The following is a 6,000-nucleotide window of genomic DNA, read 5'->3' on the forward strand; positions in this document are numbered from 1 at the left end:
ATAGATGCCCCACTATATTCCATTATCCATCTGTAAAAACGTTAATGATTGAAAAACTAACCCACCCTTTATGCCACTCAGCCAGGGTAGGTAACTTTATCCGCAGTTCTTTAGTTCGTCTGTATGTGTCTCTCTACATATGTATATATCTCTTACTCACGAATCAAGCTGCGACAATCTGAGAAGAGTCCCCTCAGCTGTTTCCCTTATAAACAAGTCCATAGGCAAAATTTCCAACATAACGGCTAATGACCAAGTCGCAGTGTTTCCCATTCCCGAATTCGGCTTTAGCACCATTTGCTGTTTACCTTTGAGATGGCAAAATATGCTTGGCGTATCGTTTTTTTCTTCCCAGAAATCGATAACTTTTTGACAAATTGCGATTGTAAGCCAGGGTCGAACAAAAATTCGCTCGATAGCGGATGCAAGAATTAGGTCCCTGTTTTAACAACCACCGTTTGGATTGTTTATCTTTGAGATGGCAAATTATGCTCCGTGTATAAATTTTTTCTTTCCTGAAATCGATACCATTTTGACAAATTACAATCGTAAGCCATGATCCAAGTTGTAATTACGGAACGGAATTATTCTTCGAACTCGCTCGACATCGGATGCGAGAATAAGGCGCACATGAGCTGGGCATGTGCGCGATCTGGCTAGAAGAACGCATACCCAATGATTGGAATGTCAGCATACTATACTCCGTACACAAGAAAGTCAAATTCCCATCGCATAAAAGATACCAGGGTGTACTTATAAGGTGAGATCATGCGAAATGAGTAAAGTTTTTTTACTTTTGTTTCAATTTTTTAGTAAATCTAAATGTCAAAGGCTTTATAATACAGCTGTGATTTTTTTCTAAAATCTTAAAAATATATCTTCTATTTAATCCGATATTCCACACTTAAGCAACAAAACAGTGTTGTAATGATGAAAATATAAATTACATTTGAATAGGATAATTTGTAAAATAAAGTTTATTTCTAAAACCAATTTGACATTTCAATTTACAAAATTTGCCACTTAAGGTAGTATCGTTGGGGGTAGAATTTTGTTGTTGTGCTAATGACCCTACCTCTTTATTGAACCATGAAACATACTCTCGAGTGTACTGTATTAAAGATCACAGAAAAGTACCAAGCAGAACAGGCCGACTTGTTATATCTTCTTCAACTATAAAGCTATCCCCCAGCTAATGTAAGTAAACAAGTTTTTATAATTCATTTTGTTTTAAAAGTAAAATATTTATTAGGAATAGTATGTATGTATATATGGACTGTATTACCCAAACTTTGCACTTCACATGTTTTTAAAAGATTTTTTTAGATCATTTTTTTAATTTCAAGACTTATGGCTCTAGGAAATCCAGTCAATTCTATACATACATATGTTGTATGTTTTTAAACAAGAAGTAAATTATACTACATGCTAAGTACATATTAAGAGATTAATTTAACTAATACTAGTAATTGCTATAAGCAAATAGTTGCTTATAGATTAATAAAAACTAAAGGATTGGTTTTGTTTATTCGGCCTATTTATTATATCAAAAATGAGTAAAAATTTATCAAGCTCGATGACTCTATCCCAATATTTAGCAATTACATTGAATTGCATAATCATGGGTTAGTTTCCACAAATATTTTTTTTTTATATAAAAACATGTAAATAATTGCACCCATAAACCACTGTGCACAACAGCAACATATCCCCAACATAACCGACAATATACGTATTTTGGCGGAAGAGCAAAACTACAACAAAAGGCTAATGCAAGAGATGCTGCACATCATCAGCGTACCAGCAAAGAAAAGAATAAATTACAAAGCTCTTTGCATTTGGATCTCAATTAAAGCGAATTTTTCGCGGTTCGGTGCATAGTCATCTCGTTTTATACAGTACAATTATAACTGTATATTGACGCTTTTAGAAGAAATACCATGGCATATAAAGTATTTTACTCAGCCATATCGATTCAAAGTAAAAAAAAAATACAAGGCTGACACCGAAGGCAATGCAAAAGCATATAGGCGCTAATAGAGAAAGGAAAGAGAGCAACGATCGCGCAGGCGTTAAGCAAACAAACAGTGCAATATAAACTTTCGAGGATGGTAGTAAAACTACAATATTATAGATTTAAGTTTTTGTGTTTTCTAAACACCTTGTCTCCTGCTTTACTCCGGTGGATGAGGAGCTAGCCATAATCCGCATAAATACCAAATCTTCAACATCAGCCTTATTTGTGCCCATACCCCGACGGAAGACAAAGACGAGCAGACCAAGGATATTTTCTACGAGCGCCTAGAGAGGAATATGACCGCTGCCCCGCCCATGATATTAAAATCGTTCTGGGAGACTTTAATGCGAAGATAGGGAAGGAAGACATTTTTCGTCCAACAGTCGAAAAGTTGAGCCTCCACGAGATAACGTCCCGTTAAGGGTTGAGGCTGATAGATTTCGCTGCGGCAAAAAACATGGTAGTTAGTAGCACTAGATTTCAACATAAAAATATTCACAAAACCACATGACTGTCACCAAACCAAGCTGATCACGTTGTGATAGATGGAAGGTATTCATCCAGCGTGTTAGATGTACGATCGACCCGTGGAGCGAATATAGGATTCGGATCATTACCTTGTTGCAGCAAAGGTTCGCATCCGTTTAAACATGGCAAGGAAAGTACGATTTGACACTGCACGGAAGCTGGACATTGAAAAGCTGCAAACACAACAGATGGCAGCGGCATACTCCACTTGACTGACCCAACTGTTTGATGAAATTAATACTTGTTCCGATGATGTTGTTGTTGTAGCAGTTTATTGTGTACTATCTTTCGTCTGCTTGATTCTGTTGAGTGTCAAGACCCAGGAACTCCGCGACTAAGATGGGGTGCGTCCACAGGGATCTGGGTCTGAGTCGAGTGGGTCTGGCCGGGCAGTTAAACAGGTGACGTGTATCGTGCGGTCCCTGGTTACAGTCGGGACATACATCTTGCACGTCGGCATCAATCCTAGCTCTGTGGGAATTGAGGCGGCTGCATCTGCCGGAACGTAATTGAGCCAGAATCACTCTGGTTTGCCGGGGGAGGTCGATTTCTTCGGGTGCAATGGGTGGCGGTCGTACTCCAAGGACTACATTCACCCGGTAGCCAGTTAACGCGTCTGCTACCGTGTCTGCATGAATGTTGTTCAGACCCGCTTGATATGCCGCTTGATCTAGAGGTTCTCTCTTATAGCGCTGGACCTCACGCTCTAGATCATGTAGATCTACCTTAAGGCTTCTGGGCGGTGGGTATCTATCCACAAGATGATGATTTGGATGATTTCTGCGATAACAGCCCAAAAGGTATTGCTTAGACAGCATGTAGTTATGTCTTCGCACTGGTAGGATCTTTGTCTCCTGGTGGAGGTGGTCCACATGAGAACTAAGGAGGCAGCCCGTCGCAGTTCGGAGGGCGGCATTCTGACAGATCTGAATATTATTCCACTGCGTGTCACAAAGCTGACGTGACCACACTGGCGCTGCATAACTTACCACAGACCGGCCAATTGCTTTGTACGTGGTCAACAAGGTTTCTTTGTCTGCACCCCAAGTGCTGCCAGCGAGTGACTTGAGGACCTTGTTTCTACTTTTGACTTTATTGCAGATTGCTGTGGCATGTGGGGAGAAAGTGTAGGAGCTGTCAAATGTGACGCCAAGTATTTTGGGACACTTGATGGTCGGAATCAATTCTCCATCGACCATCACAGTCAGCTCAGAATTCACCTCACGCGTATTTGTAGTGAACAGTGTGGCTGAAGATTTGGTGGCGGATATCTTCAGATTTCTTGCAGCGAAATATGAGGCAAGCTCGTTGAGGTAGACGTTCAACCTGTCGCAGATGTCATCAATGGGTGGGGGGCCTGATGCCAGGATCGTACAGTCGTCCGCATATGATACGATCTCTATGCCGTCTGGAGGAGGTGGGATGGAGGAAAGGTAGAGGTTAAACAGAGCCGGAGATATCACCCCGCCTTGGGGAACTCCCTGTTTCACTCTACGGTGTTTTGACTTCTTATCCCTAAATTCCACAAATGACTGGCGGCCACACAGATAATTCGCGACCCAACGTTTAAGGCCTGGCTGGAGGGACGTGTTGGCGATGTCCTCAAATAATTTGGCATGGCTGACCGTGTCGAATGCCTTCGATAGGTCCAATGCCACGAGGACCGTCCTATCACATGGCCTGGGTTGATTGAAGCCACGGCAAATGTGTGTGGTGATGGCATGCAAAGCTGTTGTTGTGCTGTGCAGTCTCCGAAATCCGTGTTGATGCTCGGCGAATGGAAATTCTCCTACGAGGCTCGGGAGGAGTAATGCCTCAAGCGTCTTAGCCACTGGTGAGAGAAGGGAGATCGGTCTGTACGACTCCCCCAAACTCGGGTCTTTACCAGGCTTCAGTAGCGGGATCACTCTGCCCATTTTCCAGACATCGGGAACTATAAGAGTGTTCAATGACAGGTTAAGGACAGTGGTAAGGTACTCAACTCCAGGTAAATCCAGATTCTTCAGCATCAATGTAGAGATTCCGTCGGGGCCCAACGCCTTGGAAGATTTGGCGCCACGGATGACATTCGTAACTTCGCCCACGGTAAATTGTGATGGCTGTTCATCGGCTCGGAGACCACGAATACGGCGAATGGCTCTCCTCCTTGCCCTGTCTCTCTCGGGATGCACGATAAATTGACGGTTGAACAACCTGGCGCATCTCTTCGGATCAGTCACGGTTAACTCGCCAAAAGTGACTGAGGTCCTGTCGTCCCGTCTACCGGGGTTCGAGAGAGACTTAACCGTGGCCCACAATTTGCCTGCACCGGTGCCTAAGTTACATTGCTCCAAGTGTTCCAGCCACAAATTCCGCTTATGTTCGTTGACTACCCTGTTTATTTCCAGATTCAGCTCGCTGATTCTGGTCGGTCGATGGTGAGGATTATGGGGAGGTGGTCTGACCCCAAAGAGATGACGGCTTGCCAGGATACGTCACTCAGGAGATCAGGGGATGCGATTGAGATGTCTGGCGAGCTGCTGCACCTCCTCGTAATCCTAGTGGGGGCATCCTCATTCACCGTGCAAAACGTGGAGCTATCTATCTGCTCTGCCAAAGCTATGCCACGCTGGTCGTTGCCTAGGGGAGAATGCCATGACGAGTGATGTGCATTGAAATCCCCCAGAACCAGACGACTATGGCCAGATAGCAACCCACTTATGTCGGGGCTGTAGGCCTGGCCATTAATTGGGACACAGCTGCCAACCGGCGGTATATACACGTTGTATATCTCTATCTCGGCAGTACCAGACTTGACTGCTACCCCCATACATTCCATGTATGGGTCACTAGCGTCAAGCGCAGGCGAGATAGGTCTATACTGCACGGAATGGTGTATAACGAAGGCCAATCCCCCACCTCCATTCCTTGAGCGATCCTTACGTAGCACATTGTAGCCGTGACAACTGTGCAAGCTGCAGGTGTTAGTCAGCTTTGTCTCCTGGATCGCTGCGACCGATATGCTCTTCCGACTCATAAAATCCACAATCTCATCAATCTTGCCTCGCAGTCCATTGCAGTTTAACTGCAGGAACGATACATTTCCCGACACTGGCCTGGCAATAGTAGGGCTAGGGTGCTGTCTTTGCATAAATTGCCGTACGGGAGAGGTCGGGGGGGTCACATAGTCCGACGACGAGGACGCCGAAGGCGACGACGGCGACGCTTGTGACCCACTGCTGGCTGTGTTCGCACAGCACCTAGCGACATAGCCAGTATGACTATACTCCCGTAGCGAAGTTAGGCCAGAGCAAGAACGGAAATGTACCCACTCCAAGCACCTGTTACACCTCACCGACACTGACCGATGATGAAGGCGGTTCTGGCAAACGGAACAGAACCAGGGTCCGGGGTTCTTTTCAATCCCGGCACGGACCAAAAGCATACGGAGAAGGCACTCCGGGATGTGCCTCTCC

Source organism: Stomoxys calcitrans, chromosome 3 (genome assembly GCF_963082655.1).
Source record: "Stomoxys calcitrans chromosome 3, idStoCalc2.1, whole genome shotgun sequence".
Classification (NCBI taxonomy): domain Eukaryota; kingdom Metazoa; phylum Arthropoda; class Insecta; order Diptera; family Muscidae; genus Stomoxys; species Stomoxys calcitrans.